The sequence below is a fragment of the Rhipicephalus sanguineus genome, chromosome 3, assembly GCF_013339695.2.
Source record: "Rhipicephalus sanguineus isolate Rsan-2018 chromosome 3, BIME_Rsan_1.4, whole genome shotgun sequence".
In the NCBI taxonomy this organism is placed as follows: domain Eukaryota; kingdom Metazoa; phylum Arthropoda; class Arachnida; order Ixodida; family Ixodidae; genus Rhipicephalus; species Rhipicephalus sanguineus.
The window spans coordinates 7,338,023-7,358,705 of record NC_051178.1 but is presented as its reverse complement, the minus strand read 5'-3'; the positions used below and the strand labels follow the sequence as shown (position 1 = coordinate 7,358,705).

The 20,683-nt window shown below is 45.2% G+C and overlaps 1 long non-coding RNA gene across 1 annotated transcript; it reads right to left on the bottom strand.

Annotated features, from left to right (window-relative positions):
• Window positions 1-16,959: 16,959 nt before the first annotated feature.
• On the bottom strand, window positions 16,960-20,533 carry LOC119386431 (uncharacterized). The gene is made up of 3 exons (XR_005182253.2): window positions 20,211-20,533; window positions 19,531-19,579; window positions 16,960-17,668 (listed from the first exon to the last, which is right to left on the bottom strand). It is a non-coding gene; the product is annotated as an uncharacterized LOC119386431 (long non-coding RNA).
• Between the last annotated feature and the right edge of the window lie 150 nt (window positions 20,534-20,683).

The following is a 20,683-nucleotide window of genomic DNA, read 5'->3' as shown; positions in this document are numbered from 1 at the left end:
TTCATATATACCTTAACTAGTAGTATATCAGTGTCCTCAGCACTCAACGGTCGTGTAAGAAAGCGCCAGGCGCCATGCCGGCTGACTACCGCATTCCAATCGCTGAGCGCTGTACTTCGCGCATACATAGACATCGCATACAGGACTATACAATACGGTACCATGCTTAATAAAGCCCACGAACATTCGGGATAAACGTTCACTTATACTTGAAATGTATTAATGCAACACTTACCTCCTTATGGAAGAATTATAGCTGAGGAAATCGGTGTAGTTCGACCAGCGCTGATGGATCCAAGATACCGCCAGTACAGCCGCAAAAACCGCTCAAATGTGCTGGTCATTACGTGTAACACTTTCCACAGATAAATCTGACCAAGAATACCAACTATTTCATGGTAATGTTAGACAGGTCCCTCTACAAAACTCGCTGCAATAACGGATACACACAAGAAGAAAGCCCCACGACAAGTCGCCATGTGTTGTACGAAACTGTGGTGGCTTAATAAGTTCTACAATATATTAGAGCACTGTTAGTAACACTTTTAGCACTAAATAAAAAGCACAACATTATTTATTTAGTAATAAAATTATGAAATAGGTTTTTATTTAGCATTGGCGCATGAAAACATAAAAACAAAGATACGGGACTAGGGCTACCCCTACACATCTGCAAACAGACGGGGCAGACATGGCGGCATTGTGGAAAAAGCAGTCGGAGCTAGCAGAGTTCACTACTGTTAGATCGTGGCAGATAATGGCGAATGTTTAAAAAAGGCTCCTTTTCGCAGGGAAGTGACTATGTTTTAAACACGAGTTATTCGCACAACGGTTCAGTATGAGCAAGCACCTCGTTGGAAGTCTGCAACAGTAATATTTGTAACGCTGTGTCGGTCTGGCCCACGTCTACTCCAACGGTAGAATAAAAGTAGTACATACGTTATTTTACCACTGAGATACAGTGTTCTAGAAGTTTATAGTGCGCTCACTGAGCGGCGGAGCGTGACGCACTTCATGTCGCCGCCGACAGGCGGCGCGGCTCACAGCGTCACCTGAAACTTTCCGGCGGGTTGCAGGGCGCGGATGGCGCGCATTGTTGTTTTGCGCGCAAGAAAAGTCAATCTTACGGTGCGCAACTCACGGAAGTTCTTTTGATGCAAGTTTTCTGTGTGTTGTGAAATAAGTTACTGTCGTTGTGACTGATTTACGGAGGGCGAGCGATGTTTTAAGCGGCTATTGCATAAATGAATGCTCCTCCACGCAGCCGTTGCAATAACAGGGTGTGTAATTGGGGGCGTTCGGTTTTTTTTTTTGTCCGGCTGATCGATACGATTTTCAATGCACTTTCGCCACTGTAGCTGTCATAGCGACTTCACTCCCGCCTTTCGAGCCCCACTATGCCGAATATAAACAACGCCTCATTTAAAAAAATTTTTCGCGTATATATGATCTAGCTGGTCTGTGTAACTAACCCACTTAATGTTCTTTTTTTTTTTCGCGAATCAATAATGGGCGGAATCACTCGGCTTCGTAATAAATGTATCCGCACCGTACGCTTAAAAATTTTTTTATTTACAGACGTAGATCGTACAAGGTTACCAAAACTGCAGTTGGACTCGTATACCCAATAAAAAAATATTTATACATAGTTAATATGAGTACATAACAAGTAACATGTATCACGTGCGTACACATTTTTATTGCACCTTGGAATTGCACCAGCGCGGATAAAACAGGACACAAAGAAACACTCGACAGTGTCACGCACTGACATACTGATTTTATATACACAAAACCCTGCCTATGTATGCGCAAATGTTTGCCATATCACAATATGAATTATCAATGCCGAAAATGTCACTCGTGGTCGAACAATAAACAGATGCAACAAACGTGTATGAACATCTGCTAGTCGACTACGAAAATGAAAAATAAAGGACAGCAAGAAACGCCGGCGATGTTTGCAGTCGACAGCCGACGACAACGACCTACCAGCAACTGGGGCATCCCAAAGAGAGCCCAATCCCTTTGGACCTCCCCCGCTTCCTAATGAGAGCTACTTCAGCCCCCATCTACATCTCCTTTTTCTGTACGTCACTATCCAGCCCGTTTCATCCGTCAGTATAGTTCTGTGCTTAGGACTTCGATAGCGAAACAAGCAACGACGTACCAGCATTCTTTATTATTTTTTTTAGAAGTACCCCTAACCCCCCCCCCCTTTTTTTTTACTAAAGCACGAGTATGGTTTTGTTGTCACCACCCTCGCGCGTTTTCTTGCTTTTATTGCTTTCACACTTGACTCTGCGGTCACTCCTAGCTTCGTTGGGTCCAGCTGTTTTTTGTTGTCAAACGCAGCCCCAGAAATTTCTCTGCACGTACGCTGCATGCTCTATGTGCACGACCGCCTGAGGCTGTAAAAAAGCACGTCCCTCCCGTCCAGATGCAGCGGCGGGCCGTCTTTGAGACAGTTGCGATTTGCGGATAGACACAGATGCCGATCCTTCAGAAAAACAAGCATATATAAGTGCAGTAAAGCGGCACGCGGGGTGCCGACAAAGGTCCTTCAAGCGAATGAACGGAGTGAACATGCGCTGCAGGGCACACACAAATGGAAACAGTAGCTTCAACTACTTGGATCAGTTTAAAAAAAAAGAATAAAATGCTCGACTCCCTCCCCTCCTCATTTTTTTTTGTGATCTCTTTTTGTGTCATTGTGGTGGCCCTCTCCCCGCCACCAACCCCGCGTTTGTTGATACCCCCGCAACTACAGCGTAACCAGCCTAACCCCCACCGGCCAAGGGGACGCGCTCCACACCCCGCAAGAGTTTTCAGGAGAAACTGGCGGCAGCGCCCCTGGCGGGCGCTCAAGCTGTCGACGCGGAGAGGGCCGCGGCGGCGCGGCGCAGGGATACGGCAGTGAGCCCACTGCCCCATTCTAGTACACTGTACACTGAGACCAGTTGCCGTCCAAGTGGTGCTGTTTTAATGGGCGCTTGAAAGCAAGTGGTACCACTTTGAAAACCACTTGGCAGCAAGTGGGACCACTTTGGACCACTTGAAATCCCACTTCAAATTTTCGCCTGGGTTTATAGTCAAAGTTATTGTGCTTAAAGGGACACTAAAGGCAAATAACAATTTATGTCAGAGTGAAAGCCCAATGTATGACAACTTCTGAAACGGCAATATTATCAACAGCAGTGCCCTACTTACCGAGAAATTAAGCTAAATGTATCACATGATGAGCGCCACGAGTGGGACATTTTCGAAGTAATGCCGATGACGTATGGAAGTCGGCCTACAATAAATCACTAGTAATCAAACTAGCAGCAGTAAAAAAAGGACATTCCAAGCATCAAAAGACGTAATAATATGCTGTTTGTTCGTTTCCCGCTTGATTCATGGAAAACAAAACCTCCGTGGCGTTTCCATGGGGAACGGCGCGCGTAGTTCAAAGGTTCCGTTTTCGCCGAACTGCGCCTCGCCCGTCTCGGTCGTAGTTTCGGGATCGCGTACTGCCGTGCGTGTTTTGCGCGCTCGCGAAAGTCGCTCTGACAGAAAGTTCGACAAAATGCCGCATGCGTGTGATATTGCCGGATGCCGGAATGGTGCACAACGCCAGTGCTGCAGCAAGGAAACCGGTGTGTCTTTTCACTGGGTGCCGCGGAATGAACCCTTACGCTCGAAGTGGCTTAGTGTCATGCCATTGCGCCAGTGTGCTAAACAGTCAAAACCTCTGCGTGTGTGCTCGCTGCACTTTCGTACTGAGGATTACGAGACCAACTGCAACTTGGTGACGGCTTTGAATGTGCCCATCCGAGCAAGTCTTTGCCGCAGCGCCGTTGTTGCTACTGTGGCTCTCGCTACTTCCGCTCGGCTGCTACTAGTGTCGACGGCCGCGCAGTAAAAGCGGGCAACGTTGGGCACGGCAGCAGTGACGTATGAGAGTCGTATTTTCAGGCGGGAGATTTGAAGCGCGCTAACGCGATGCGGACCACTAAAAACGTGATTTTATTTCAAAATGAGCACTTCCTTGGCACAAAAGCAGCACTACGAGGTTTCTGAACCGGTATTTCAACAATCAACGTCGACTTAATATTTGCCTTTAGTGTCCCTTTAAGGACGTGCATCTCAGTCTTCATGGTGGCGTTGTGCACTGGTAGCCCGCAAATATAAAAATTCATGCATATATACACGTGTATTAACACCATTGATGACACGCTAACATAAATACGGGTAAAATAGATGCTCAACGAGTAGTGTATGAAGGAAAGCATGTTCGCTGGGTTAATCTGGAATGTGAAAAATTGCCTCAACAGCATCACAGAGGCCATAACAGCAGTTCCACTAATGAGTGTCACCACTATGGTGTACCCCATCTAAACATTAGAACAAAGCAAGTGAACTTTTTATAGGTATACGCTAAATATCTCTGGCTTCCTGATGCTGAGCTCTCTTGTGCATGTTAGTGAAACAATGTTCACGAATATTTTATGAATATCCACTTTTTGATATTTAAATAGAGATGTTCACCCAATATCCACTGAATATCCACAAATAACATAGGATATTCAGACCATTTGTGGACATCCTCTAAATATTCATGGTTGGCTGGGCTACTTCAGCCCCCCTCTACATCTCCTTATTCTGTACGTCTCTATCCAGCCAGTTTCATCCGTCAGTATAGTTCCGTGCTTAGGACTTCGATAGCGAAACAAGCAGCGACGTACCAGCGTTCTTTATTATTATTTTTAGAAGTACCCGGACCCCTCCCCCCCCCCTCCCGTTTTACCAAAGCACGAGTATGGCTTTGTTGTCACCGCGCGTTTTCTTGCTTTTATTGTTGTCGCACTTGGCTCTGCGGTCACTCCTTGCTTCGTTGGGTCCAGCTGTTTTTTGTTGTCAAACGCTGCCCCAGAAATTTCTCTGCACGTGCGCTGGATGCTCTATGTGCACGACCGCCTGAGGCTGTAAGAAAGCGCGTCCCTCCCGTCCAGATGCAGCAGCGGGCCGTCTTTGAGACAGTTGCGATTTGCGGATAGACACAGACGCCGATCCTTCAGAAAAACAAAAGCGGCACGCGTGGTGCCGACAAAGGTCCCTCAAACGAATCAACGGCGTGAACATGCGCTGCAGGGCACACAAACATGGAAACAGTAGCTTCAACTACTTGAGTCAGTTAAAAAAAAAGAATAAAATGCTCGACCCCCTCCCCTCCTCTTTTTTTGTGATCTCTCCTTGTGTCATTGTCGTGGCCCTCTCCCCGCCACCAACCCCGCGTTTGTTGATCCCCCCGCAACTACAGCGTAACCAGCCTAACCCCTACCGACCAAGGGGACGCGCTTCACACCCCGCAAGAGTTTTCAGGAGAAACTGGCGGCAGCGCCCCTGGCGGGCGCTCAAGCTGTCGACGCAGAGAGGGCCGCGGCGGCGCGGCGCGGCGCAGGGATACGGCAGTGAGCCCACTGCCCCGTTCTAGTACACTGTACTGTAGCCGCACCTAGGCCGCACCTTGAGAGGAGGCACGGCCGGTCTGGAGGCGCGCGCTCGCTCCTTCCTTTACGGCCTGCGCACGGGGGGCTGTTGCTACCTATGGCCGCAATTTCGTGGGGGCGCTCCGAGCCAACTGCTCCTAAAGTCACTGGAACGGGAAAAGTACCGCGACCGTCGTGCGCGCCGCCATATTTGGTCCAGCGCGGCCGAAGCTGCGGCGGTGCGGTCTTGATTTCACGTGGAGTAACGCATGTTTTACGCATTGCGTGCGCTTTTTCAGCCCCGAATGAAGCATACCGTTGTTCTCTGACTGATTAGGAAAGAAATAGCGGCAATTTTCACTTGCCTACATGCGCACGCACGCGTACTAACGCGATAAATAAATGCGAACTGCGCGGCATTTACGCGCTCGGCTGTCTGCATTTATTAAATGCAAAGAATTTCTTAGCGAATATCTGTGACTTTCTATCTATCTATCTATCTATCTATCTATCTATCTATCTATCTATCTATCTATCTATCTATCTATCTATCTATCTATCTATCTATCTATCTATCTATCTATCTATCTATCTATCTATCTATCTATCTATCTATCTATCTATCTATCTATCTATCTATCTATCTATCTATCTATCTGCCCCCGACTTTGTGCTGTCCTGGCCGCAAGTACACCAAATTTGGTATGGCGTAACATGACTGTATGACGAATTTAAATTAAGGTGATAACATGAAAATAATGACATGAATGCCATGTACGGCATGATTTACATGCCACGCTCAGGGTGCGATCGCGGCCGCTTCGATAGCTTGATACACAACAAAATTGGCACGGCGTGACAAGAGTGTATGACGAACATAAGTGACTGGTTATAACGTGCAAATCATGAGAGACATGCCATGTAAAATGTGATTTACATGACATGGTTTCGGGGCGCTCGTGGTGGTTTAATGAAATGCATATATACCAAAACTTTTATGACGAGCTATTTCTGTATGACGAACGTTAGTGATAGGTGGTAACATGAAAATCACGACTTCCATGTCATGTACGGCATGACTTACTTGCCACGCTCATGCTGCGATGGTGGGTGGCTCGCTAGCTTGAATTGCACCCAAATTGGTATAGCGTGAGGCGACTGTATGACGAGCACGAATGACAAGTGAAAATCATGACGGTATTTATGTTGGTCATACAGTCATGTCACGCAATACGATTTTGGTGCATATCAAACAAGCGAACTGGCCGCGAGAGCATCATGAGCATGACATGTAAATCATGCGTTACATGACATGCGTGCCATTATTTTCATGTTACCACCTGTTATTTAAGTTCGCATTACAGTGACGTCACGCAAACCGATTTTGGTGCATATCAAGCAAGCGAACCGGGCGCGAGAGCATCATGAGCATGGCATGTAAATCATGCCTTACATGAGATGCATACCATTATTTTCATGTTACCGCAGGGTATTTATGTTCGTCATACAGTCACGTCACGGAATACCGATTTTGGTGCATATCAAGCAAGCGAACCGGCCGCGAGAGCATCAGTCATTATTTTCATGCTACCACCTGTTATTTGTGTTCGTCATACAGTCACGTCAAGCAGTACCAATGTGTAGCAGTCAGTTTTCATAGCGTGCTGATCTATATATGTGAACCCAAAGGCGTCAATTTTACGCCAAACATATAAAATGTTATTGTGCATGAACCTCCTGCGACAACTACGCGAAACAAGCTGCACTAGTGCAGGGTAGGCGCAAACATTCCCCGAAACATTCGCGAATTCTCAATGAAGCGCTTACCTGACAATGCGAGTATCAGTCGTGGGAACAAATTTTTCCCGCGTAATTCTGTGCAGCCACACAGCCCGTCGTTTGGCATCCTTTTTCCCGCCGGGAATAGCAAAGAGGGCCTTATCCAAGCATTCTTCGATGCCTCGATGGTCTTTCGATGAAGTCTCAAAACGATACGGGATGTCGTAATGTTGCTGCACGCTTTCCTGAGCCTATAAAAACAATCGCCCTCCAAAGCGCCATGCGTCTGCGGCCGGGAGACACTAGCGAGGCGAGCGAGCTGGACCATTGATGTGGCGAAGCCGCCGAAAGGGCGCGGCGGCGAAGAGAAAAGGAACGCGGTACTTTTCCCGTTACAGTGATTTTAACTGCTCCCTAACTCACTCCCGGCTGTTGCGGAGGCTAGCGCGCGCAGGGAGTGCTCGGCTTCCGACTTACCGTGGCGCTTTCTGAAGTTACTCTATATGGTATTCATGGTACCAATGCCATAGAAACATGGTAGCAAGTATATATGATGACTCTGGTAAATTCCGCTTTACAGAAGTGGTGGCGCAGGCCGCTCAGCCCGCCTCTGTTGCTCGGCAAAGCATCGACGCGGTTATAACACAGCCTTGTTTTTTTTTTTTTGGTTTCTGGAACTTCGAGAGTAAGTAAGAGGATGAACATTGCATTTGGTTGAGGAAACGGTTTAATCATGGTTTAGGAAATATTTATTTCAAATGTATGTGCCGGCCGTCGCTGTACTTGAAAATAACAAAATTGCACATTTTTTGTTGGAGGCATCTTAATTCGTGCTTTAATATTGAAACAAATACTTCAAAAAAGTGAAAGTCACTGCATAATGGGGACGGCCACGCTGAAGACGAAGGGGAAGCATAAAAAACTTTCAGAGAATACTGTCAATGGGAAACAGAATGTTTTCCTTGGTACTACAACAATATGCGCATGGAGAACTGAAAAAGATCACTGCTGGTAAAACACTGTAGTGACGATCACAGTTTAAAGGAGTCAAGTCTGTCACAGCCTGATATGCTTCCCCGTGGGCTTGTGAATAAAACCGGAAGGCCTGTCATTCTGATCTGTTAACTTTTTCGTGTAGTTAATAAGAAGAATCCGGAGAAACTTCTCAGAAATAATATGAGCCAGCACTCTCGCGTGACTCTTGTCCACACCTTCCGTACAGTCGAGAAGTGGCGAATCTTCAAGGTATGGCTCAACAGTCAATTGCAGAGTCTCGAGGATTTTCGTTCGAGGAAGATATTTGACTGCTTTCTCGAAGAACGTCACAATTGTATCCAGCATTGAGAGTAACTCCGGCTTTGTGTAGTGTGGATCATAGGCTTCTTGCTGACGGAGAATATGATACAAAGGACTGCTCGTTTTGTTTGTCGTCACTAGCATGGCGCATGTTTCGCAACCGACATCAGTGATGAGTTTGGCAATGTAACCACCTACATGCACCAAGCCTGAATAGGCAACAGAGTTCGGTGGTTTGCGAGGAGGTTCTCGCAGAGCTTCAAGTTCCTCAATAACATCTTCCGGAATAGGCACCGCCGCTTCTTCAATGTTTTCGTCGCGAATGCCCATGTCTTTTGAAGGTAGCGCCTTTTCCGTGACAATGTAGGTCAAAGCAGCTGTGACGGCTCCCCTCTGTGACGTTGTAAATATGCGTGGCTCACCAAACATGCTCTGCTGTGGCAGCTGGGGTTCTCTAACGTGCACCTAAATCTAAGCACACGGGCCTCAGGCATTTTCGCCTCCATGGAATATAAGGTGGTCGGGTCTTAAAAAATATTGTTGTTGCTAGTAGCGCTGTGTGTGCGTCTTCTATTGCCGAGTGCCGAGAAAGGCAGAATGTCCCCACACGCACCTGTACTTCCTTCACCGCTTGCTACAACCGAAAGAAGTAATTAGCACGAGAAATTGGCCGGGCACCGCTGGTTTAAAACACGAAGCGCATGCGGCGAAACGCGCTTTGGGCGGTTGGCTCGCGACGCCCTCACGCGGAGCGCGCCGTCGTGACTGTATAGAAAAAGGCACGAGACTAAAAAGCCACCTTAACATCGCCCAATATTAGCGGTGTAAGCATTTTTCATGTTGGCTACCTTGTGCTGCCGAGCAAAACTAGCGCCGTGGTGTACCCAGAAATTCCCTAGTCAAGTTGACGAGAGCAACGAGAGGCCGAGTTGAAACTTGAAGTTACTTGATGGCGTGTCTTCTTTAAAGATTTTGTGTATCTGTGTCATGCTTCGTTGTGTTACCTCGCGAGTGTTCGCTTAGAAGTGACTGAGATTGCTAAGACTATCAGCAGCCTCAATTACGACGTCATCGACTCTGCTGTCAGTTTGGATGAAGCGCGAAAGAAAAGGCACACATACAACCACACATACTGCGCTACGTGTGGGTGTATGTGGGCCTTTCTGTCCCTGTCTTTCGCGCTGCTCCCTTAAGGTATGTTGAACCAACTAGCCAACAAGTTCACTCTTCAAGGTATCAGTGGTGTTCCGACGTAAGCGCCTGGTATAACTCAGTGCGCTCCAGAATGAGGGATTTGCCTTGCTAAGCTTCACCGCTGCACAGTGGCGTTATGCGAAGAAAACTAAACGTCACGCTGTGAAGCTCTAGCCCTTCGTGGCCGAGAAGGGTTCGCTGCCGCAAAGTGGTTAATAAAACATTTACGGCTTCGAAGCAACTTAAAGGAATCAGTCATCTCATGGGACTGTCCGAGACGTGTGAATATTAAAGCTTACAGGTGTATTTTCGATTTGCGATAATGGATATATCGAATTATTTCGCGATCCCCTTCGAATCCGATGTGTCCGACGGTCTTCAAGTGAGGTGAAACTTGAGGCACTCGAGAGCGTGCGTTGCGTTAAAATGTCCGTGTATGCCCTGCTTTATGTTACGTCGCGAGTGTTCGCTTGAATTTATACAGATTGTTAAGACTGTCAGCAGCGCTAACAAACCCATCATCTGCGCATTTATTATTTGACCTGAAATGTAGCAGCTGGCGCTTGAAGTAGACATCCGTAGCGGCGCCTCGTCGCAATTGTGCAGCAATTGTGCGATCACGCTTCAGACCACCTGATTCATTGGTGTCTTGTAATAATCTCTGTTGGCATAATTAAGTTTCTCCATGACACTATTCCAAGCTATTCCAAGAAGTGGCTTGGTCTGTTCTCTAATGTAAAGGTTGCTGCTAATTCGTTTGCCAGGTAGAAGAATTGAAGAAACCTTTGCTATGCACTTGCGCATTTATTAGACGTTTGGGTGCTCGTACGGTGACTGGAGACTGCGTGGGAGCCTTTTTTGTATTAAAGAAGACAAAGCATCAGGTAAAGTATGTGGCCGTTACGATTTCTCTGCTGGTGGGCTTCGCTGCACAGCGAATCGTCGATGCACAGTACATGCTTTGTGGCATAACACAGCTGCAATGCCATAAAGCTGACTATAGTGAATCTGTCATCTTGTAGCGCGTATTTATAATGTAAATTATAATATATAGTGCGTTGAATCCAAGGGACAGTGCAAGCATGGCGTAAACAAGCAGGGTACGAGTCAAAACATGGGCGGCGTGCGCAGCACAGATTTCTTTGCGCTCCACAATGAAGGAATTGCTTTGTATGTTTTACCGCTACACAGGGGTGTCATGCGGCGAAAACTAAATGCCACGCTGTGAAGCTTGCTACCTGTGGCTGCAATTATATAGTTGCCGGAAAGATGTATCGCCAGGTTGCTTCAGTGGCGCAAAGTGTCTGGTCCGATACGTACACGTTTCACACGAGCAGGTTGATGAAAAATAAGTAATGGGAAAGCTTTAACGGCTTCACAGCAGCTTTAGAACGAACAATTGTCTCGAGGGACAGTCTGAGACGCATGAATATTTATTGATATATACTGAGTATGTGCAGCACAATCTTCGTTTCATTGAGTTGCACATACTCAGTATATATCAAGACATGTACCAACTATATTTAAGCTTCAGACAGGCATTTTATGCATTTTTAATTACGGGTATATCGAACTATTTAGTGATGCCCTTTGATTCCGATGTATGCGAGTTTTACTGTATATACACTTAGCCGACAGTGTGCATTTGTAACACATTGGTCGGTTCAGCGAAGCATTATGTGGTGAGGAGCATTGATTTTCCTGGCGTACATTTTTTTTTTCATTATATGATATTTAGGAGATGTTCTTTTCACTGATGATAGGATATGTGAAAAGCACAGCAATGAAAAAAAAATATTTCATAAACAACAGCTAGGCAAAAAAAGTTATTCACAGTGGTGTTCCATATATCGCGGCTTGATACCGCACGCATGCGATGGGAGCCATGCATGCATATGCGACATATATCGGTTGAGGATGGCCTAGATCCATCACCACGATGTGTTCGGTAGGCACCGGGAACTCCACTGATCTGATGAGAAAATAAGCAATCTGCATCGCTGCGCCTAGTACACACATACTGTGCTCCAAGTAGGGAGGCCGGCTTCGGCGTGGCGCTCGATCGTTCGCGTGGTGGCTCGATCGCCACAAGCATTCGTTTAAAACAAGCAATAATATTGATTATTCGGTGACTATCACGGAATAATTGGAGCTAAACGTTTTTCTAAGGCACCTTTTGGGAAAAGCTGGCTTTTCTGGAACCACAAAACAAGGCTCAAACAGCAGCTCATATGAATATATAGCACGCTAGCTGTTCCGATCATGTCTCAAATTTCGTCGTCCAAAAAGAACTAGCTTCGTAAACTAATGCGCTTGATACGCCAGCAAGGTTAACACAAAAATGAAACCTAATGCACTGTGTGGCTATGCCTGCGCAGTGATCTCATTGAGCTGAAACAAAACTGACTCCCCCTCCTTGCGAACTGCGTGCCCCTTATATAGTCAAATAGTGGCCCTTCCCAAAGAAAGCAACGAGTATGCACCTTAATTCGTGTGTCCATTAAATCAAGCCATCTGCATTTCCATGGTTAAATCGCATGATCAACGTCTCGCACGCACGTAGAACCACGGGACTAGGCTAGGTACATCTCGCTTGGAATTTCCTAGGGACAGCACCAAAAAGTGGTCTGGCAACACGGGCATGTTTTGGTAGAAATCCGCCAGCTCCTCCCGAAAGTGCAGACGAATAGATCTTTTTCCTTTTAAAGGTCAGATCCGGGCTGTATATGCTCGTTGATCGCCCGTTACAAAGGGCAAGGCCACAGTTATCATCATCATTTAGTCGCTCCCTAGAAAAAGTTCCATTGTACTCCCGGCGGCTGCTCAGGCCGTAAGGGAAGGAGCGAGCGAGCGCCCCTAGACCGGCCGTGGAGGAGGCGTGCTGGTATTTCGTGCCGGCGCGGGGCGGCGCGCACGTCGGTACTGAGATCTGTCGAGAGCACCCGCCGACCGCCGGCGCCGCACGTTTCGTCGCTTGCACGTGTTGTCGCAACATCTGCGGTGTGCCGATTTGAACTTGTTCGGGATCGGTACGTACCGATGTGACCATGCCACAGTGATGTGTAAACAACAAAGACACTGCTTTGCACCTGGATGCAATGCGGGGTATGTTTCGGCCCGCAAACAAGGGAAGGTCAACCATCCTTTTCGTATGTTCGTTCGTGCGTTTGTATGTGTGCGTGTACATATGCACATGCAAAATCGAAAAATTTCGGGGAGGGGGTTTCAACCCCCCTCCCAATCCCACCCTGGCTACGCCCCTGCCATGGAGGGAAACTGCACAGCCTGACGTGTTGTGGGACAGCCCAACATAGAAGCCGATACTTGCAGTGCAAGTGCCTTCGTAAGCTCTCAGGCAAGAGCTAACCTCACACAGAAGCTGACGCGAAAAAATGCGCAGCTGCGACGGCAAAAGCACAGCATTGCAAAGTTGAGCGATACTACAGAAAAGATAAAACAGGACAACGAAGAAAGCAGCTCTAGTTTTGAAGAAAAGTTACAAAGCCTACAAAAAAAGCAGTAAGTGCAGGTACGTGAATGCTTTGAAGCATCGAAGAGGAGGAAAACAAATGGGATGAAATTTCAGCAAGAGTGGATCCTTCAGTGCATTGTGATGCATATGAAAAGCCCGCGTCTTTACGGGCACATTCGTAAGCGTACCCTTCGTGCCTGCGTACTTATGTATGTAAATAGAAAAGTGGTTTTGGCTTTAATAAAGAAGTGCTCACGGCTATTGCAGAGAAAGCATCTGTGTTTGACAATCGAATCTCAATGTGATGTGTATATGTCCTAGCAAAAATACCAATAGGATTTTCTATTGGTCCAATAGAAAATCGCTATTGGTTCTATAGGACATCTATTGGAGCTGTATTGGTTGTATAAGACTTCTATTGGTACCGATAGATACCAATAGCCATCACCTATTGGTGTCTTATTGGACCAATATAAGTTGTATTGGTCAAATAGGTGCTGCCTACTGGTGTCTTATTGGACCAATAGAAGTTGTATTGGTCAAATAGGGGCTGCCTTTTGGTGTCTTATTGGACCAATAGAAGTTGTATTGGTCAAATAAGTACTTCTATTGGTTTCTTGATGTACTAACAGAAGATATATAAGGCCAACAGAAGTTTTGTTGTTCAAACAGCTACCGCCTATTGGTAGCTGTTTATAACATATTATGACTGATTGAGCGCGTCGGACCCGATCCCGATCAAATTTCTTGATCATGATTGGCTATTATACGCAAGCTGCAGACGAGATCAATTCACTTTTGATAAGTCTGATCCCGATTGAGCTTAATCGTGCACCATGAGACACCGTGCGCAGTTAGCAACTCGCGCGACTAAAAAAGTTATAAAAAGGCTGCGTGTCAACCACGGCGGTACGGTGTCTCCGTACCTGCCGTGCGGTAAACGGGCACTATAGTAAAACACGCTAAAGAAGAACTTGCGAAGGAATCGACAACACAGACACCACAGAATAATAATAAAGAAACCGCCATGAGATCACAACCGGCATAGAAGCAGCCAGGTGACAAAAAAAAAAAAAGTGAGACGGTCCGCGGCGTGGCGACGCTGCATGTTTGAACATTTTTTTTTTACACGTTCCTTGGTTAAGCAGGCTAAGCCATGTGCTAAGCTTAAAGAGAAGCTTTGGATAATATGCAAAGTTAATAACTATTTATGCTAAGCAATATAGGTAGTGCTGTAAAGACACAGGAGAAAGAATTGTGGATCTGCAAACGCGACCAACCGTGCGTTTGACGCGCCATCCACGCTCGGCCGATACGAAGACAAGCCCAGCCTGCAGCCAAGCTAAGCCAAAACGTTCTGTGTCTGTCGCCTTAGCGCGCTCTTTGTGTGATCTCGATGCTTCACGTAAGCCTGCTTACACGGTGTTTGCTTTAGTGTGCTTCCGCGACGATAACGTGATGACTGTGTTCAGCGTGCACCAGATGGAGACGTTCTGAACCATAAATGTCTTGGATTTCGACCGATTTCGACTCTACAAAGTGGCACCAAGAATAATGGCAAGACGAGCAACAAGGATATACTTCAAGGCCCATGTGCTCGGATTGTTTGGTGAGTTGAGTGGGCATGGTATTTACTCCTATTTAGTATTTATTTGATATCAGCTTTCTTTTTGTATCCAAACTTGGGACGAAGCCGAAAGGTCAGGAAAACAAGTCCCTCGTCCTTTGTCTCCGGTATTTGATGACAGCGAGACCAGCGATGCCTCAATTGCAAGTCCACACGCTCTAATAGAAGTTGAATGATTGAGCGCATATATTATTGCAGTTTGTTTTTTTGTTTGTCAGTATGCACAAAAAAACGTAGCATAGATTAGAGGTAAAGGACAGGCGCCCTGCTCGTGAGTGTAGTTGGAGTCTCGCAAGCCCTTTGTAAGTATTTACAACGTGCATGTTGAGCCGAAAACGCGTTTATCGCCTCATAGTAAAACGCTCTAGTCGATGCGGTTTGTGTGTTGTAGTGCGCGCCAATCGGCTTATCATACTTGTTCGACATAATGTCACAAGAACCACATGAAGGCCACATGATAATTCATTATACAAAATGTGCATAGCATATGTACTACACTGGTGCGATTTATTAATGTTGTTGGCTTAATTGCATAAGCACGTAACATGCAGCACCTGTGTTATATCCAACTCATTGCAGCCTGACTGCTGTGTTGGGCTTGCAACGATATGGAATCTAGGCTGCCTTTACTACAGTCTTACATATTACTGTTGCCTCATCGTGAATCTACCCTAGCTTAATTTATTTCATGCCATCTTTAAGTTGAGATTTAGTGGCATGCTCTAGGTATGATAGTCGCACCACCATCGTGAAAAAGAGCACGTCACAGATAGTAAGTGATTATTGAGTTTGCTGTAATTTAAGGACGAGTTTGCAGTTCATTCTTGGGTACAGCTCAAAAAACACAGGACGCAAGCGTGTAAACGGGATAAGGCGCTGCTTAGTTTAAAAAAAAAAATTTGCCCCTTTCTTTTCCTTCCTTTTTTGCCGCAAAATTTTGCCGATATACTGTTTTCTTTCACGCAATAAGCCACAGTTGGGTGTGTGATATTTCACTCAGTTTTTTGCTATAGTTCAGCTCGTGCAACATTGTGAACATGTGCAGTGAATGAAGGTCTAGATAATTTCTCACTGTGCCACCTACTTTCTATACATTGCTTCAAAGGTATAAACTTTAATTAAATATGTGTTACTGTTTTCTGATTTGATGGCTCTGTTTATTTACAGAATCTTTCAGGCACTTCCTCGAGTGCGGATGAGGCAGTCCAGAAGAAATTGACACAAGACATAGTTGCCTTGGCAAAATAGTCGCCCGCAAGATCGCCAACATCATCAAGGGCCAGAAGAAGCACTTGTAGTTTTGATTATGAGAATATATTTGAACATATGCCTCATTCATCCACTGTGATTATCATTGCAGGGGCGCTGCCGCATTGTGGGCCTTCTGCATGAAAACTGACACCAACGACGCATTTATGCAAGACCATTTGTGATGGGCTAATGAATGGCAAATAGACAGATACAAAACTAATACATTACCAATAGGCTAATATAATTCAAATATGCAAATACAAAACAAATAGACCTATACAGAACCAATAGACCTATAAGAACCAATAGACCTATAAGAACCAATAGACCTATAGGAACCAATAGACCTATAGGAACCAATATACAATGCCACATGGACACCCTAGCAAAAATTCCCAATAGAAAACCAATAGCCTATTGGTTTATGAAACACCTATTGGTCTATTGGTTCTTATAGGTGCAAAAAAAAAAAAAAAAAAAAAAAAAGAGGGTGACCTTATTTTTAGGTCTCGCGGTCCCATGCCGCCAATTTCCCACAGGGTGGGTGCCCTCCCAAGCGACTTTGAACTTCGTTCTGCCGAGCACCAGGCCGGAAGTGCGCTTGTCCCTATTTTACCGGTAGGTACCCGGCGGCAGCAATTCTCTGCCTCCCACAGCAGAGGCGGATGCTCAACTATTTCACCAAAGCTGTGGTGGGTTAAGGTGCGCCCAGGGGTCTTTGCAGAACCTTATGGGGCCACCTTTCGAGATGAGTACCCATTAACAACCGAGCGCCAGGTAGGTGTACTCCTCTACCCCTTTAGAAAAACCGGTGGGTTCCCGGTCGGCACTGGGTATCGAACCCGGTACCTCCCGCATCGGAACCCAGCCAACCATCTCACATCCAGTGGACATTCCATAAATATCAACCATGAGATATTTAATCTTCAGAGGATGTCCACAAAAGTTAATTTAATATTTATAAAATATTCAGAGGATGTCCATTTTGAACAGAGTGGACATCCATAGAATGTCCACAGCAGTTCCACACACAATATTGATATGATATTGGCAATATTAGTACAATATTTAGAGGACGTCCATTTTCACAAAAGTGAACATCCATAGGTTGTCCACAGCAGTTCCACAGATAACATTTATATATCAAATGGCATTTATTTTTAGGTGCATGGACCCACGCAATTGCACCATATGCTACAAAATAAGACTTTTACTCGATATGATTGCTTTCCGAGGCAAAAATTTCCAGCGAGTGAAACCACTTGAAGTGGTCCCACTTGCCCCGTTCCCCCCCACCCCCGTGGAATAATTTCCAGTTAGAATCTTGTTTCCAACTGGAAATCCCTCAACGAATGTTTGTACCGAGTACAATTCAGACTGGCCAGATCTCGCACAGATGTTAGCTGGCTGCTATTGCATGTCACGTGGTTCCTACTTTATCAATCACAGGACCTGCTGGTCCAGTGAACAGTGCACAGCAAAAGTAGTATGATGGTGAAACTTAACAGCATTTATTGAACGCTTCCAGCAACATATCTTGGGATGTAGAATGTGTTTGCACATGTTCCTGTACGCCACCTGAAAGAAATATTTATGCGTAGTAAGTTAAAAGTAAAACAATAAACACATCAAACACATTTCTAGCAAAAGCCATAATGGCCCTTAGCCCGTTTTGCAAAGGACATGCACAGTTTAAGGTGTGCCTTCAGCCCACTTGGTTGGCTAGATGAACCATGAAACGGTTATCAATGTACATCTTAAGCTACTTTTAATAGACTTAAAATAAGTTAACTTGTACGTATTTACTATTGTTTGCTGCATGGGCAGATGTGCACCATTAGACATGACCGTATTGCACAGCATTGGGGGGTGCTTACACAAACCATGCAGCACTTAATTTATCAAGGCAAGGCAGAGAAAAATAACATTTGCTCACGTAGATGACTGGCCATTACATCGGTATCATAAAGGTTGACAATGCGAGCAATGAAACAAAAAATATAAACATGGGTAGAAGATAACGGTATTTTGGAGCAACTTCAGAGCGTATTCCAAATCGGCAGGCGTTTAGAGGATAACCTATTTGTTCTTACACAGTGTAGAGAAATATCTATTAGAATATGAAACAGATTATTAAACGTAGCTTTTCTAGACATCTCTGGGGTGCATCAAAACGTTAATTAGGAAATCTTAAGGACTATATTAAAAGAAGCTGGCATACGTAATGACCGTATAAGCTTCTGAGGAAGATACACCGAGAAATCATAGTCTGCATGGAATGAGAAAGAATAAGTAGCAAAGAGAACATTGATATAAGCAAAAGGCTGAGGCAGGAATGTCCGCTGTCTCAGCTGTTATTCATGTTATACATGGTGCGGATGGAAAAAAGTGAGAATGAAACAACACTGGTTTCCATATGCCACAATAACAGGTGAGCGTGACTCAAGAGCAGCAGCTTCCAGGTTTATGTTATAAGGATATTGTCTTATTCGCGGATAACCGCGATGATATACAGCTCATTGTAACTTGTAAAACAGCACATGAAATTAAGACACATGCGGAAGGGAAGGTGAAGGTGTAGAACTAGGATTTAGTGTAACAAAATGTAGATTGATAATAATGGACGATACCAATAATCCGGTCGCATCAATACAGGTCCAGGAAATACCGACGGTAAGAGAATACAAGTACCTCAGTGTATTATTGAGGGTGATACAGAAAGCATCACGAAAATCCACCACCATAAATGGAAAGAGGAATGCTGCAATAATGAAGCACAGAACGTTATGGGGATACAATAGGTACGAGGTACTTTGAGGTTCGTGGAAAGGTGTAATGGGAACTCAGTGGTGTGTATGAAGTCAGAGGTGCAATCAGGACTTGATATGCATCAAAGGACTGTGGGACACCTCGAGTTGGGCACTCACGGGAAGACGAAAAATGAGGCTGTAAAGGGCAATATGTGATGGTCAAGGATTGAAGTGACAGAAGCGCAGGGTGAAATGAGGTTCAAAGAGAGGCTAAGGAAAATGGGCAAAGAAAGTCTCCAGTATTTGTATACGATGAGTGTTGACTCACAGTGGAGGAAAAACAAGGAGACTCGCCAGCCGGCAGTGTAAGCGATATGACAACATAAGACGTAAGGTGAAAAGTCATAGAGGCGAAAAAGATTTATTGGATAGTAGCGATGGAAAACAAGAAATATTTTGAGTACCTAGCGAAAGGGCAAGACGAAATAAGGAGGGAAGCATTTTATGATAATTTAAGGGGAAGTGCTTTACTATTTGAAGTGAGGTCGGGTTGCCTTAGAACGCGTAGTTATAAAGCGAGATTCAGTAAAGAAGAAAAATGTACATGCTGTAGAGAAGCTATAGGAAACAAGGCAGCATGTTTTAATTGAATGTAAATATATTCACCTGGGTTTATGTTTGGGCACTCACCTACATGAAGTCTTGGGTTTCAGAAACAACCATAGAAAGGTAAACAGATCTACGATAGAAGTAAGTAATATACGTTTAGAGGATTGATGAAGCAAAAGTAGGGAGAAATGACAAAAATAAATAGTGGTGAAACTAAGGTCACTTTGCCGTAGGGTACAGAAAGTTGTGCTGCGAATTCATGGACTTTTATTTAACTGAACTAGACAAGGCAATAGGCCAAATTAAAAATAGCAAAGAAGTTCTTTGTTTAGCTTGGGCGCACAGGTCGCCACCCCGTTATAATGGGACGCTCATAGAATCCATCCATCCAATCATTCATTCATCCATGTACTTGGAATGTTCAACAGAAACGCATGACAGCTGGTGCTTTTTTGAGTCATCAGTGCATGCTGGGTTTTCGCCTGATAGTCAAACGTTGTCACAGTGCGGAAGCAGGGCTTTTCCTTTCATATATACCTTAACTAGTAGTATATCAGTGTCCTCAGCGCTCAACGGTCGTGTAAGAAAGCGCCAGGCGCCATGCCGGCTGACTACCGCATTCCAATCGCTGAGCGCTGTACTTCGCGCATACATAGACATCGCATACAGGACTATACAATACGGTACCATGCTTAATAAAGCCCACGAACATTCGGGATAAACGTTCACTTATACTTGAAATGTATTAATGTAACACTTACCTCCTTATGGAAGAATTATTGCTGAGGAAATCGGTGTAGTTCGACCAGCGCTGATGAATCCAAGATACCGCCAGTACAGCCGCAAAAACCGCTCAAACGTGCTGGTCATTACGTGTAACACTTTCCACAGATAAATCTGACCAAGAATACCAACTATTTCATGGTAATGTTAGACGGGTCCCTCTACAAAACTCGCTGCAATAACGGATACACACTAGAAGAAAGCCCCGCGACGAGTCGCCATGTGTTGTACGAAACTGTGGTGCCTTAATAAGTTTTACAATATATTAGAGCGCTGTTAGTAACACTTTCAGCTCTAAATAAAAAGCACAACATTATTTATTTAGTAATAATATTATGAAATAGGTTTTTATTTAGCATTAGCGCATGAAAACATAAAAACAAATATACGGGACTAGGGCTACCCCTACTCATCTGCAAACAGACGGAGCAGACATGGCGGCATTATGAAA